At 48.2% G+C, this 15,348-nt stretch overlaps 1 long non-coding RNA gene across 2 annotated transcripts in view; it reads right to left on the bottom strand.

Moving 5' to 3' along the window:
• Positions 1 to 15,348, bottom strand: part of LOC142829702 (uncharacterized) — a 415,915-nt gene that overhangs the window by 38,818 nt on the left and 361,749 nt on the right. For both annotated transcript variants that reach the window (XR_012904444.1, XR_012904445.1), the window contains one exon: positions 3,175 to 3,253. This is a non-coding gene — a long non-coding RNA (uncharacterized LOC142829702). The remainder of the gene's footprint in view (positions 1 to 3,174; positions 3,254 to 15,348) is intronic.

Raw genomic sequence — 15,348 nt, 5'->3', positions numbered from 1 at the left:
TGACCTCTTGGGGGGGATGCTGGGAATGGAGAGGGCGGCTGCAAGGAAAAGCATAGCCCAGGGGTGCTTGGGAACCCTCCAGCAGAGAGGATGGAGCTGGCAGACACCTTGGGGTTTCCATTTCTCTCTCTCTGCTGAAGCCTCGAGTATTGTTCTGTGACTTGAAATTCTAAGGAGGCCCTGTCATGCTTGATCCACACAACACCAAACACAGGATGTCTGCAGGAGCATCCCCTTGGAGAACCTGCACACGCTCACATTCTGAGCCTGTGTTCAATGTGGCCCTGTTTAGGACTTTCATTTGTGTTAAAAAACTAAAATCTGGCAAGGCCGGGCTGGGGAACTTTCCCTGAAATGAAAAGGTGTCTGATCCAGAGGAAAACAAAACAGGCGGGGCAGGGCTCTCTTTTTGTCTGTTCCCGCCTCCGGCTTTTATCCTTTTCTTTATGCTCCAACCACAGAATAGGGGGTCTCTGGTTTTAAGCAAAGGTGGGGAACCTTGTTTGGGTCACGGGGCACTGATCCACAGAAAAATCATATGAAGGATGCACAGAACACAAGTGAGAAGCAATGAAAAAAACCATCAATGACTTGGCCCCCGGGAGACAAAGAGAAAGACACTCCCCGTATTCCTCTCCCACACCAGAGCCTACAGGCGCCTAGCTGGTAGATTTTCTGTGCTCCAGCCCCATGGGGTGGCTGCAGTGAGGCTGGAGCACCAGCACCAGCACCGGTTCCCTAATGCTGGAGAGGGGGGACTCTGAGCCTTAGGGGAAGGATCCAGACAAGCCGGGGGCCAAATCCAGCCACCAGGCCCGAGGTTCCCCACCCCTAGTGTAAAGTCTATTCAGTCTGACTCTGGGTCTGCAGAGGGAAGGGACGTTTACACAGAGCTGTTGCTTTGCATATTTCCACCCCAGTGACAGTCCTCTGCTGTTGAGAGCAAATATAAACATGTCACTTGAACTGTTTGTGCCCCTGAGCTCCATAGCTGCCAAGATGATCTCCCAGACTCAGTTTCTCTGGCTCCTTGTGGTCTACATTCAGGGTAAGAGAAATAACAGCGGAAACTAGCTTAAATAACACCAGGCTGCAGATTTCCAGAGTTTCCTCCACAAGCAATGATTCCCAGTGGCATTCACAATGTTAATGCAGGAAAGATACAAGAGGCAGCTTTGTAATTCGTTAAAACGTATGAGGTTTGAGTCACTACTCGCACTTCCCCCAACCCTCTGCTGCCTCTATACGAGCAAGGCAGAGACTGAAGTAGCAAGTTGGGGGAGCAGGAACTGGTGCTGGAGGGATCCAGCTTAAAAAGTGATTCCCCAATCACCGTCTCTGTAGTGCAGTTGAGGGAGGTCACGGGAGGGGGGGGGGGGGGGGGAGAGGCGGGCAGACCCACAGCACAAGATCCGGCATGAGACAGGACTCAGCAGTGCTCATTAGCAACTTCTCATGCTTCATTTGCATAATCTCTTCCCGAGGCTTTCTGTGGACAAGGAGGTACACAGATCTTGCACAAAAGGATTTTTTTGTGGAAAATGGATCCATCTATAACGCTAGTTTTTGCGCAAAAACGTTTTGTGCAAAAAGCCTCACACAGAGATTATACAAATGAAGCACGAGAAGTTGCTAATGAGCACTTCATTGGCATAATTTCTGCCGGCAAAAGCCAGCAGCGTAGACATAGCCTAAATGTCTCCTTGTGGCTCACAACAACACAGAAAGACAGAGAACCTGACAGTCAGCAGTGCTGAGCTCCACTGCTTCTATTCACTTGTGCCAGAGAAGCAGGTACCGTAACACACTATATTGCCTGGTGCCAGCACAAATCAGCGCAACCTCCATTCTTATTATTCTGGCTCTACCCTGCTTTTGGGGTCTTCAGCCTGGTTCAGGGCCAATAATTCTGGGAACAGTCACACTGATTTACACTCACTGTCAGGGCTGTTGAAGCAGATGATGGAGATAATCACCAAGGGTATGTCTACACTACCACCCTAGTTAGAACTAGGGTGGTTAATGGAGTCATACGAACTTGCAAATGAAGCCCGGGATTTGAATTTCCTGGGCTTCATTTGCATGTTGCCGGGCGCCACCATTTTTAAATATCTGTTAGTGCGGACTCCATGCCCGCGGCTACACGCGGGACGAACTAGATAGTTCAGAATAGGAAGCCTAATCCGAACTATCTAGTTCATCCCGCGTGTAGCCGCGGACCTGGAGTCCGCACTAACAGACATTTAAAAGTGGCGGCGCCCGGCAACATGCAAATGAAGCCCGGGAAATTCAAATCCCGGGCTTCATTTGCAAGTTCGTATGACTCCATTAACCACCCTAGTTCTAACTAGGATGGTAGTGTAGACATACTCCTCGACAGTGTCAGCTTCCCTCACACAGTGACACAGCCCTGTACCAAAACCTGCTGGGTCCCTTCAACTCCTGTGATTTCAGAGTAACAGCTGCTGCCTGCAGAGAAGCCCAGAGCCAATGTGGCTGCTGCAGTCCAGCTCACTGCTCTGTGTCTAGACTGATACGCACAGGGCTAGACTCTGCTACCGCACAGCGAGTAACCCCTCTGGGGGCTGCTGGGAATGGAGAGGGTGGTTACAAGCGAAAGCATAGCCCAGGGGTGCTAAGGATTCCAGCAGCAGAGAGGACAAAAGGATCAGACTCGTTGGGGTTTTCCATTTGTCCGTGCTGAAGCCTTGTAAATTATTGTTCTGTGACCTAGAATTCTAAGGAGGCCCTGACACTCTTGGGCAACACAACACCCAACACAAAATGTCTGCAGGAGCATCCCCTTCGAGAATCTTTGTACTCTCACATTTCGAACCTGTGTTCAATGTTGCCATGTGCAGGAGTTTAATTTGTGTTAAAAATACTACTGAAAATCTAGCAAGGCCAGGCTAGGGAGCTTTTCCTGGAATGAAAAGGTGTCTGATCTAGAGGAACCCAACACATAAGGGGTAGGGCTTTCTCTTTTGTTTGTTCCCAACCCCAGCTTTTATCCTTTTCTTTATGCTCCACTCATAGGATGGGTCTCATCCCTGTGAAGTCCATTCAATGTGACCCTGGGGCTGCAGAGGGAAGGGACATTAACACACAGCTCCTGCTTTGCATATTTCCACCCCAGTGACTGTCCCATGCTGTTAAGAGCAGATATAAACATACCACTTTAACGGTTTGTGCTTTTGCGCTCCGCATCTGCCAAGATGATCTCCCAGACTCAATTTCTCTGGCTCCTTGTGCTCTGCATTCAGGGTAAGAGAAATAAGAGGGGAAATTAGTTTAAAAAATACCAGGCTGCAGATGCTCAGATTTTCTTGTTCAAGCAATCCTTCAGCTTGTAATTAGTTAAAACTTATGACATTTGAGTCACTGTATATTTTATTTTCTTTTAACTATTTTCTCCCATCCAGGCTCCAGTGGGCAGATTGTGCTGACTCAGACTCCAGAGTCCCTGGCAGTGTCTCCTGGAGACACAGTCACTATCCGCTGCAAAGCCAGTACCAGTGTTGGCAGCGCAATGGCCTGGTACCAACAGAAATCAGGACAAGCTCCTAAGCTCCTCATCCACAGCGCCTCCACCCGGCCCTCTGGGATCCCAGACCGGTTCAGCGGCAGTGGGTCTGGCACTGACTTCACATTCACCATCAGCAGGGTTGAAGTGGATGATGCTGGAGATTATTACTGTCAGCAGCATAGTGCCTTACCTCTCACACAGTGATACAGACCAGCACAAAAACCTCCCTGCACTGTAGAGTTTTAGACTCTCACTCACAGTATTTCAGCTGCTTCCTCTGTAGCATCTTGGTGCCGCCCTCTGCCACTCTCCACACAGGCTGGGTATGCGCCAGACTTGGGCCCCTTCCCTCTTCACTCCAGAACTTAGCCCTGTTAGATGCTCCCTCCCACCATGTACTTCCCCCCTTTTCTCTCAGCTGACATTGCTCCCCTACCGCTAACAGAGAAGAGAGAGAGAGATCTGTACTTATCCTGAGGGACACAGCTACAGTCTCACCCATGTGCTCAAATATTAGCAACTGAGATATCATTTTAACAGGATCCCAAAGTCCCCCTCACAGTCCCCAGCCCCACTCCACCTTTTCCCACCCCCTCTGCACAGTTTCCTCAGTGCTCCTCACCGTCCCCACTTCTTCACATATTCTGTCCACCCCTTCCTCCATGGCCCTACCCCACCTGACCACTCCCTGCCCTGCTCCTCCCCCACTCCACCTCTTCCAGGCCCTGCTCAGCTCCTCCCCATCCATCCTGCCCTGCTCTCCAAAGCATCCTTGTCCCCACTTCTCTCCTTCATCCCAGCACCTGCCACATGCCACTGCACCGCTGTGCCTTGGTATGGAGGAGGCCTGGGGAAGGAGAAGAAGGAATTAATTAGTGGGGCCCATACATGTCCTGTGTATCCTTGCAGACCTGCAGTTGTCTGTGTATCCCAGTTTGAAAAACACTGGCCTCATCCAAACAAGTCACACAAAGGTGCTGGACGGTTCAGTTTCTTATCAAGCAAAATACAATCACTGATGCAGCTCCCCTTTTGCAGAAGAAACCCCTTGGCTGGACTGAGATTCTGTGTTACTGGCCACTGTGGCAAAAATGGGACCCAGAGCTCCGCACCCATCTCTGCCCAAATTGCAGGGTTACAGGTCACAGTGGTAAAAGTAGCTGAGCCATTTGCAGTCACTGGAGCTACCGCCAGGATGAAGAACTGGGTCCCATTTTCCCCATTACAGGTGCAATCACTGGGGTGGTGGGTGCTAGAACAGGAGGGGAATGAACAGAGCAATCACTAGACCTGAGCTCTGGTCCATCTACGGTCCACAGCTGCCTTCCAAGTAGTCTGTGGCCCAAGCCCAGCCCCTCCTTTTTTCCCCCCAGAGCAGAGAGCTTGCGCTGGCACTGACCAGACATCCTACTCCCAGCCTGCTCCTGCACCCCACCTCTTGCCCAGACCTCACCCCCTCTATTCCCCACCTGCCTTCCAGATCCTGTACCCCCATCCTTATCCCATTTGTTGGCAGCCCTGCCTCGCACACTGAACACGTCATTTTGTCCCCACTCCAGAGCCTAGGAGAGCTGCAAAATCCACTACCTCTGGAACCCCAAAAGAGTAAATCTGGCCTATGGGAAACCCTGAACCTCAGTCCTACCTGTCCCTTCCTCTCCCTCTGTGGGGCTGGAGCACCAGAGGAATGAAGTATTTCAGTTGGGGACCACATAGGTGAGGAGTGGGGGGTTTTGGAGCAGTTTTTTGCTTCTCACTTGCGTGGTCCCCAACTGATTATTCTGTGAGTCAATGGCCCCCAACCCAAAAAAGGTTCCCCACCTCAGCCATAAATAAAAAAAAAATGGAAAACTTTTGTGAGTTGGACATAAATTAATATTTTACTTTATTTAAAATAAAGTTTGGTAAACTAATATGACAAAGTAAAAGCTCTTAATCGGATTAATAATTTAAATTAATATTTCCATTCATACCGGTTACATGAAACCATTCTCCCTAGCTGCAGCATTTGCAAAATGGATTAGGCATAATTAAGTAATTAACGGTGAGTTTCCAACAGCAGCTGCTGGTCCACACAAAGGATTGCACTCAGCCAGGCAGGCCATTGGCAAAAAGTTTGATCTAATTCAATATCACTCTCGGGCAACGGCCAGGTCCTGCTGCTTGGGAGGAAAATACAAGAAACCTTCAGTACCAATTAGGGGACAGCCTGGCCTCACAGAAAGTTTACTCTTCACAAGAACAGCTCTCTCCCTCTGCAGCCAAAGCAGAAACGCAAGAGAATATCTGACCAAAATCACTCCTGCTGGAAAGGATATGAACTCAGCCTCTATATTCACTCCCTCCCTACTGATCTTTTGACATTTGCATCTCCACATCAAATGCTGCAAATAAGACACATCCATTCTGACTTAATGAGCCTCATTAATACTAGTCTTATAATTGACAGGTAATTTCTTTGCTATTATATATACACACCACAGACTTTGCAATCTCTACTCCAACTCATCTGATGAAGTGGGCTTTACCGACGAAAGGACATGAAACAATAAATCTCTGAGATGCCACAGGACTCTTAACTTTTACTGAAGGATTAATTGATCGACATTGGAGCTCCAACATAGCAAAATGATGTCAGCCTCAGCTCATCTAGTTGTTAGTCTTCAGGATCCATGGGAAAGGATATTGAGGATATTGGTGTGAAAAAGCAGATTTAGAAATGATGCAGTATATTTTCATGCATTAATTTCATCCAGTGCCATCACCTTAGCAGTCTATCTACCTAGCATAGAAATTACTTTTTGATTTTATGTTAAATTAATAAAGCTATGAAAATGCAATGTAGAAAGCATGTTGTTGAGTGTAAGGACATGGATGATAAATACACAACACAGCTTACTTTAACTTTCCTATCTATCTAGTGGCTTATCTTATTTACGACTGAGGCTACAGAGAACACACTGGGATGACAAAGACTCCCGAAGAAACAGGCACAATCATTGAAGACACTGCAAGTGCTGGCAACTGTACCATCTGGTGCCAACACAAATCAGCACAAACTCCCTTCTTCTTATTCTGGCTCTAGCCTGCCCTGAGAGGTCCCAGCCTGCCTTGGAGGGCAGCCAGGCAAGGAAGGACTCTCACTATCAGTGTGGTTGAAGCACATGATGGAGATCATCACCAAGACGGTGTCGCTTCTCTCACACAAACCTGCCAGTTCTCTTCAACTCCTATGATTCCACAGGAACAATTGCTGCCTGCAGAGAAGCACAGGGCCAACGTGGCCGCTGCAGTCCAGCTCACTGCTCTGTGTCTAGACTGATACACAGAGGGCTAGACTCTGCTACTGTACAGCACATGACCCCTCTAGGGGCTACTGGGAATGCAAAGGATGGCTCCAAGTCAAACTATAACCCAGGTACACTAGGAAACCCTCCAGCAGAGAAAAACAAGTGGGCAAAATCATTAGGGTTTTTCATTTCTCTGTGCTGAGGCCTTGTAAACTGTTGTGCTGTGACCTGGAATCATCAGGAAGCCCTGACACTCTAGATGAATACAACAGCAGACACAGGATGTCTGCAGGAGCATCCCCTTGGAGAATCTCCCTACGCTCACATTCTGAGCCTGTGTTCAGTGTTGCCTTGTTCAGGAGATGAATTAGCGTTAAAAGATCATTGAAACTATTGCAAGCGAAAAGTTAGGGAGTTTTCCATGAAATGAAAAAGTGTTGGATGCAGAGTAACCCAAAACAGGTGGGTTAAGGCTTGCTTTCTATTGTTCTCCACCCCCAGCTTTTATCCTTTCCTATATTGTCCACTCAGAGGATGGGTCTCATGGGTGCAAAGCCTGTTCAATGTGACTCTGTGGCTGCAGAGAGATGGGACATTTACACAGAACTGCTGCTTTGCATAGCTCCACCCCAGTGACAGTCCCTCGCTGTTAAGAGCAGATATAAACATGTCACTTTAACCGTTTGTGCTTCTGAGCTCCACATCTGCCAAGATGATCTCCCAGACTCAGTTTCTCTGGCTCCTTATGCTCTGCATTCAGGGTAAGAGAAATAATATGGGGAAATTATGCAGATGCTCAGAGATTCCACTACAAGCAATGATTCCCAGAGGCATTCACAGTGTTAGTAAAAAAGGGATTTGAGGTTCGGTGTTCTAATTAGTTAAAATTTACAAGATTAGAATCACTGTCTATTTCCTTTTCTTTTAACTTTCTCTCCTATTCAGACTCCAGTGGGCAGATTGTGGTGACTCAGACTCCAGAATCCCTGGCAGTGTCTCCTGGAGACACAGTCACTATCCGCTGCAAAACCAGTTCCAGTGTAAGCGGCTACATGGCCTGGTACCAACAGAAATCAGGACAAGTGCCAAAGCTCCTTATCTATGCTGCTTCCACCCGTCCCTCTGGGATCCCAGACCGGTTCAGCGGCAGTGGGTCAGGCACTGACTACACATTCACCATCAGCCGGGTTGAAGCGGATGATGCTGGAGATTATTACTGTCAGTGTTACTACAGTAGCTCTCTCACACAGTGATACAGACCAGCACAAAAACCTCCCTGCTCTGTACAGTTTCAGACTGTCACTCACAGTATTTCAGCTGCTTCCTCTGTAACTTCCTGGTGCTGGTGCTTCTGCAAGGCTGCCCACAGTTCGAGTGTGTGTCAGAGTTGGGTCTGTTCCCTCATCCATCCAGAACTTAGTCCTCAGATGTTCTCTCCCACCATATGGTTCAGCACTTTTCCCTCTGCCACCATCGCTCCCCTACCACTAACAGGGATCTGCTCTTACCAGCTGCATCCCGCTTCCTACTGTCAGCCACTGTGACAGGCTGCTAGTGAAGCCAGAGCCCTGCGGCTACACCCTGGCTGCAAAGGGCAATGAGCAAGCCCATGTCTGAGGGGCTAGTGGGAAACACCTGTGGGCCTCATTAGCCAGAGGGTTAGAAAAGGCAGCCAAAGGAAAAGTGGAAGGGGGGGAGTGAGCTCCCCAGCCAGCCAACCAACGAGGCCGGCTGAGTTTGCTGCTGGAACAAATCTCTGTAAATAGAAGGGAAAATTGGTGTAGACCAAAAAGACACAGGTGGGTTGCACAAGAGGACCTTGCCACACAGCTTGCAATGCTAATATCTTTGTACTGAGTAGAGAGCTGTACTCCAGCTTCCTAAAGTCCCCTGAGGGACACTGCAAGAGTCTAACCCATGTTCTCAAATGTTAGAAACTGGAGGATTCTCATTTTGATTTGAAACATTTAATGGACCCTCCTTTTCCCACCCCTTCCCAAGCATCATCTGTCTGCACTTTCCTCCTCTATTCCAGCTACTGAACAGCTGTTCTTTGGCATGTAGATGGCCTGGGGAAGGAGAGGGAGGACCCTGGACACCGCTCGTTGAGAAACACTGGCTAAACCTGCTCCTTGATTCAGCTTCTTATCTAGCAAAACAGTCACTGATGCAGCTCCCCTTTCCCAGAAGAAACACCTTGGCGGGGTTGAGACTTGCAAAAATGGAACCCAGAGCTCCTCACTAGCACCCAAAGGCAACAGATCACAGTGGTAAAAGAGACCTGAGCACACTTGGGGGTGCACCGAGGATGAATTCTGGGTCACATTAATGCCAGCACAGGTGCAGAACTGGGGTTGTGGGTTCTGGGGCAGTAGGAGGAGGAACAGAGCAATCATTGGTATCTGAGCCGTTTGGTCTATCAAATCCAACATCACTCTCCAGCAGTGGCCAGTCTCTGCTACCCCAGAAGAATATTTAAGAAACCGTCAGTAGCACTTAGAGGAAAGCCTGGCTCTTAGGAACACAAGACCAGCTTTCCATGGTCTCCCGCTGCAGCCAGAGCAAACCCACGAGAAATCTGACCAAAGTCATTCTTGCCGGAAGCGCTATGAACTCAGCAGCTATACTCAATTCCTCCCCTAACACATAGTGGATTATCAGGCTGTAATTTCTATTCAGATCAGCCAGGCAAAGATGCCAACAGAAATGTTTCCATTCATTTCATTGTGGATCTGTATAAAGTGATTTAATTGTAAGGTATTCATTCCTTCAGAAGGGGGATTCTTGGCAATCTCTCATCTGAAGCTACAGCCATTGCAGTGGCAGTGGGCAGAGATCTGATTTCACTTCACCATCACGATCAGCAGGTCTGAAGCTGAAGATACTGTTGGCAGCCAGGCTACCACCTGCCTCTCACTGTGAGTCTTCTCCCCACAAACCTCCCTGGGCTGCTCTGTCACTTTGTTCATTAAAGCATCTTGTCTGACAGAATCTTTTCTACAGCTGCCACTCCCAAGGCAGCCTCAATGACCATGTCAGCCATAAGAGGGAATTAAAGGCTTTTGCCTGCCTCTCTGAGCACCACTAGAGGGAGGAGGGTCTAACAATTCAGAGCATAGAGCTTAACCCTTGGTTCTTTTTTTCAGTTCGGTGATAGTGCAGCACATTTGACACAACCGACGGGAAAGAAGAAATTGGTGCATGAAGTACGGGGCCAATGCGGCTGCTGCAGTCCTGTTCACTGCTCTGTGTCTAGACTGATTCGCACAGGGCTAGACTATGCTAGCACACAGTGGGAACCCCCCTCCCTCCCCAGGGGGCTGCTGGGAATGGAGAGGGTGGCTGCAAGGAAAAGCATAGCCCAGGGGTGCTTGGGAACCCTGCAACAGAGAGGACGGAGCTGGCAGACACCTCGGGGTTTCCATTTCTCTCTCTCTGCTGAAGCCTCGTAGATTCTTGTGCTGGAATTCTAAAGAGGCCCTGTCATGCTTGATTGACACAACACCAAACACAGGACGTCTGCAGGAGCATCCCCTTGGAGAACCTGCACACGCTCACATTCTGAGCCTGTGTTCAATGTGGCCCTGTTTAGGACTTTCATTTGTGTTAAAAAGACTAAAATCTGGCAAGTCCAGGCTGGGGAGCTTTCCCTGAAATGAAAAGGTGTCTCATCCAGAGGAAAACCAAAACAGGTGGGGCAGAGCTCTCTTTTTGTCTGTTCCCTCCTCTGGCTTTCATCCTTTTCTTTATGCTCCACCCACAGGATGGGTCTCACTGGTTTTAAGCAATGGCGAGGAACCTTTTTTGTGTCAGGGGGCACTGATCCACATAAAAGTGAGAAGCAAAGAAAAAAAACCCTCAATGATGTGGTCCCAGACAGACAAGGAGAAAGACACTCCTCATATTCCCCTCCCACACCAGAGCCTAAAGCAGCCTAGCTGGTGGATTTTGTGTTCTCCAGCCCCATCGGGGGCAGCAGTGGGGATGGAGAACCGGCACAGGTTCCCCAATGCTGGGTTGGGGAAGGGGCATGAGCCTCAGAAGAAGGATCTAATCTAGCCAAATCCTGCCCCCAGGCCTCAGGATCCTCACCCCTGGTGTAAAGTCTATTCAGTGTGATCCTGGGTCTGCAGAGGGAAGGGACATTTACACAGAGCTGCTGCTTTGCATATTTCCACTCCAGTGACAGTCCCCTCCTCTCTGGAGCAGATATAAACATGTCACTTTAACCATTTGTGCTTCTGAGCTCCACAGCTGCCAACATGATCTCCCAGACTCAGTTTCTCTGGCTCCTTGTGTTCTGCACTCAGGGTAAGAGAAATAACAATAGAAACAAGCTTAAATAACACCAGGCTGCAGGTTTCAGAGTTTCCTCCACAAGGAATGTTCCCAGGGGCATTCACAGTGTTAGTGAAGTAAAGATACAAGATGCAGTTTTGCAGTTCGTTAAAATGTATGAGATTTGAGTCACTGTACATTTCCTTTTCTTTTAAATGTTTTCTCCCATCCAGGCTCCAGTGGGCAGATTGTGCTGACTCAGACTCCAGAATCCCTGGCAGTGTCTCCTGGAGACACAGTCACTATCCACTGCAAAGCCAGTTCCAGTGTCAGCAGCTGGATGGCCTGGTACCAACAGAAATCAGGACAAGCTCCCAAACTCCTCATCTATCGCGCTTCCAATCGTCCCTCTGGGGTCCCAGACCGGTTCAGCGGCAGTGGGTCTGGCACTGACTTCACATTCACCATCAGCAGGGTTGAAGTGGATGATGCTGGAGATTATTACTGTCAGCAGCATGACACCGCCCCTCTCACACAGTGATACAGACCAGCACAAAAACCTCCCTGCTCTCTATAATTTCCGACTCTCTTTCACATTATTTCAGCTGCTTCCTGTGCAGTCTCCTGATGCTTCTGCAAAGCTGCACATATCCTGGGTGTGGAGAGGGGATGTAACTAAGAACTCAATAGGAAAAACCCAAACTTAGATCCCAGCACGCCTGCAGTTTGGGTCCTTGTGCATTTTTGGGCCTGCCCCTACCAAGAACATCTCCAAAGAGCCAAGACCACGGTGCACCATCCCGGCAATCAGGGGCAATTAATGAGTCAGATTTGGGTCCCTTCCCTCTTCACTCCAGAACCTAATATTTGAGATGCTCTCTTTTCTCTCCACCATTGTTCCCCTACCACTAACAAGGATCAGCTCTTACCGGCTGTATCCAGCTTCCTTCTGAAAGCTGCTCACAATGCTAATACCTCTGTATTGGGCAGAGAAATCAGACAGAGAACTGGACTCCAGCTTCACACTGCACCCTGAGTGACACTGCAAGAGTCTACTCCATGTCCTCAGATATTAGCAACTGGAGGTCTCCCATTTTGATTTAAAATTAATGGAACCCCAAGACCTCTCAGCCCCAGGTCCCATCCCCACACCACCATTTCCAACCCCCACTGCACTGCTTCAGCAAAGCCCCTTTCCAACCCCACTTCTTCCCATCCCCACTCCACCTTTTCATCGAAGGCCTCACCCCCACCTGACCTGTCTCTGCCCCTGATCCAGCCCTCTCCCACCACTTTTTGGCCCTGCTCCTGCTCTGCCCATCCATTCCATCTCCTCTGCCAAGCATCCTCTGAACCCACTTCTCCCCCTCCATCCCAGCACCTCCCGCATGCTACAGAACAGCTGTACCTTGGCATGGAGGAGGCATGAGAAAGGTGATGGAGGAGTTCGTTGTGGGGCCTGTAGAACCCCTGGATTATCCTTAAGGCCGCAGGTGCCCCTGCATCCCAATCTGAGAAACACTGTCCTACTCCAAACAAGGCAGACTGAAAGCTGCTCTATGGTTCAGCTTCTTATCTTCCAAAACACCGTTACTAATGCAGCTCCCCTTTCCCAGAAGAACGACGTCGGCAGGATTGAGACTCTCTAATACCAGCTACTCTGGTAAAAATGGTACCCTGGTGTCCTTACCTGTCCCTAAAGGTTACAGGCCAGGCTCGTAAAAAGACCTAAACCCACCTGAGTCATTTGTCATAGCTGGAGCTGCTCCCAGGATGAATTCTGAAGCCCAATTTTTGCCAGCACAGGTGCACTCAGTGGGGTTGTGGGTGCTAAAAGCGTGGGTGCAGGAGAGGGAGAGGGGAACCCAGCAATCTCTAGACCTGAGCTGTGGTCCATCTAATCCAACATCACTCTCCAGCACCGGCCAGTCCCTGCTGCCCCACGGGAAGTGTCATTATCATGAGGGTTAGCCAGCAGCCTGGGGACTAAGGGGTTAACTATGTCCCTTACCTAGCCAGGTGGAGCGCCCAATAGGAATGTACACAGGAATTTCAAACTGGGACAAAGGAATTTTTGGTTTTTCCCTCCTTTGTCCTGGGCAGTTCTCTCCAGCTATTGAGGGGGACAGAGACTATGTCTCCCTCCAAGAAAAGACTCTTTCTTCACTTTCTGTAAGTAGGTTAAAGTTTAGATAAATCCATTTTATTATTTTATGGGTTGGGTATGGGATCTGAAGTCTGTGCACTTTGTAACTAAGTTCTAGGCCCATGGAGTCTCTCCATGACTATATTATTTTGTTACTTTTCCATCTAATCATTATGCTTGCAACACGAATAGTGTGGTGATAATAAAAGTTTTCTCTTTTCCTTTTAGTAACCTGGTATTGGTTAATGGTGGTGTCCTGCTTTTTACTTTAGGGGTGAGATTTTCCCAAATGTTCTCTGCCCTGGTTTCTTTATTAATTTAGGTGGTAGCAGCAGAAGTTTTATTCCCAAAATCTAGGTTTTTAAGATTTTATGGGGAAGTTTTATACCAAAGCCTGGTAGATAAGGTTTTGGGGTAATTGCTGGACCCCACTTCTGCATTTATTGTGCCAGACTGGGGAAGGAGCCATGACAGGAAGGGACAAAAAAATCTTCTGTAGCAGTTAGAGGATAGCCCAGCTCATAGAAAAGCTTACTCCTCCAGCTCTCCATGGCATTCTCCCTCTGAAGCCAGAGCAGAAACTGCAGAGAAAATCTGACCAAAATCACGCTTGCTGGATTCATTATGAACTCAGCCTCAATATTCACTCCCTCCCCTGCTTCCTGGTAGATTATCAATCTGTAATTCATATTCAGAATCAGCCATGCAAAGATGCAAGCAGAAATATTTCCATTCACTCTATTGCTCATCTTTAGGTATTGATTTCATTCATTCAGACTTCAGGCAGGCAGGACACAACAGCAGTCTTGGCAGTGTCTCCTCTAAGGCTGCAGCCATTGCAGTGGCCATGGGTAGAGAACTGATTTCACTTCATCCTCCAAATAGATAGAGTTCAAGCTGAAGATACTGCACCTCCATATCAAAATCTGCAAATGAGACACATCCACCCTGACTTAATTAGCCTCAATGACACTGGTTCTACAACTGACATGTAACTTCTCTTGCTGTTAAATATACCCCCGGCTCTCTAATTTCCACCCCAACACACCTGATGAAGTGGGGTTTACCACCGAAATTGGCCTAATAAATCTGTTAGTCTGTAGGAGCATCCCTTGGAAAACTTGCACTCTCCCATATTCTAAGCCTGTGTTCAATGTTGCCTTGTTTAGGAGTTTAATTTGTGTTAAAAAGACTATTGAAAATCTGGCACGGCCAGGCAAAGGAGCATTCCTAGAATGAAAAGGTGTCTGATCCAGAATAACCCAAAAGAGGTGGGGTAGGGCTCTCTTTTTGTTTGTTCCCACCCCCAGCTTTTATCCTTTTCTTTATGATCCACTCACAGAAAAGTGATAGAACTGTAGCCATGTTAGTCTGGTGTAGCTGAAACAAAATACAAGACCATGTAGCACTTTAAGGACTAACAAGATGGTTTATTAGATGATGAGCTTTCGTGGGCCGAAACCTATTTCCTCAGATCAAATTGTGGAAGAAAATTTTCTTCCACTATTTGATCTGAGGAAGTGGGTCTGGCCCACGAAAGCTCATCATCTAATAAACCATCTTGTTAGTCTTCAAAGTGCTACATAGTCCTGTATTTTGTTTCACTCACAGAAAGGATCTCGTGGGTGTAAAGCTTGTTCAACCTCAAAGTGTCCCTGGGGCTGCAGAGGGAAGGGACATTTACACAGAGCTGCTGCTTTGCATATTTCCACCCCAGTGACAGTCCCCAGCTGTTAAGAGCAGATATAAACATGTCACTTTAACCATTCATGCTTCTGAGCTCCACATCTGCCAACATGATCTCCCAGACTCAGTTTCTCTGGCTCCTTGTGCTCTGCATTCATGGTAAGAGAAATAAGTGGGGAAATTAGCTTAAGTAATACCAGGTTGCAGATGCTCAGATTTTACTGTTCAAGCGATCTTTCCCAGTGGCATTTATCATGTCAGTGAAGCAGGGATACAGGGTGCAGGTTTGTAATGAATTACACTGGATATTTCTTTTTCTTTTAAATGTTTTCTCCCATCCAGACTCCAGTGGGCAGATCGTGACTCAGACTCCAGAATCCCTGGCAGTGTCTCCTGGAGAGACAGTCACAATCCGCTGCAAA

This window comes from Pelodiscus sinensis, chromosome 5 (genome assembly GCF_049634645.1).
Source record: "Pelodiscus sinensis isolate JC-2024 chromosome 5, ASM4963464v1, whole genome shotgun sequence".
NCBI lineage: Eukaryota > Metazoa > Chordata > Testudines > Trionychidae > Pelodiscus > Pelodiscus sinensis.
The sequence above is the reverse complement of the archived record's forward strand: the minus strand, read 5'-3'. Positions and strand labels throughout refer to the sequence as shown.